Source organism: Ptychodera flava, chromosome 8, assembly GCF_041260155.1.
Source record: "Ptychodera flava strain L36383 chromosome 8, AS_Pfla_20210202, whole genome shotgun sequence".
In the NCBI taxonomy this organism is placed as follows: Eukaryota; Metazoa; Hemichordata; class Enteropneusta; family Ptychoderidae; genus Ptychodera; species Ptychodera flava.
The window spans coordinates 706,780-708,031 of NC_091935.1; positions in this window are offsets into that span (position 1 = coordinate 706,780).

Genomic DNA, 1,252 nt, shown 5'->3' on the forward strand with positions numbered 1-1,252 from the left:
GCACACACCATTGGATATATACCATGGGTAACACACACCAAGGGACATATACCATTGGACATACACCATGGTGTGGATAATACCATGGTACACATGGACATACACCATTGGATATACACCATGGTACACACACCTTGGACATACACCATTGGTATATACACCATGGTGCACACATCATTGGACATACACCATTGGTATATACCATGGGTAACACACACCGTTGGACATACACCATAGGATATACACCATGGTGCACACACCATTGGACATACACCATAGTATATACACCATGGGACATACACCATTGGATATATACCATGGTGCACACATTGGACATACACCATGATATATACCATGGGTACACCCCTTGACATACACCATTGGTAACACACACATGGTGCACACATCATTGGACATACACCATTGGATATATACCATGGGTAACACACACCGTTGGACATACACCATTGGTACACCTGCCATGGTGCACACACCATTGGATATATACCATGGGTAACACACACTAAGGACATACACCATTGGATATACACCATGGGTAACACACACCAAGGGACACTGACCTTTGAACATGCATACCATGGGACATACACCATAGGACATTATGTGATTGGAAAGACACTATGACATACCATTTGACAGACACCTTTGGACATACACCATGGGACATACATTATTACACGTACACCATGGAAAATACACCATTGGATATATACCATGGGGTAACACACACCAGGCTACATACGCCAATTGATACACCCATTACAACAATTACTCAAAGTGTAGCAGTGTGAAGTGTGAGTCCCACACAACTTTTATCACACTGCAACATGTGACAAGAGAGATTTTTCTTTTAAACATTCCAAACCAATTATTGAAAACTGACAATTTTACATTGAAGGATTCCACTTGGTTCTTATGCATGTTGACTAAATGATTGACTTTGGTCACGCAGCCTTATTTACACTGGTATGCCTTGATATTAACACCATACAAGAATGATCAAAGCCCACAAAACCAAATAAAATGCATTAGGGGTGTTCACTCATAGACATAAACTAGTATAATCCCACAGAAACAACAACATGAAATTACAAATCACTACAGCTGATGTCACAAGAGATACATACAGAAGAAACAAGAAATTACTCAAAATTCACTATACATACAACAACTTGAAACTAAACAAGTTTTGACTTATTCACAGTAACAATTGGAGCTTACACATCATATC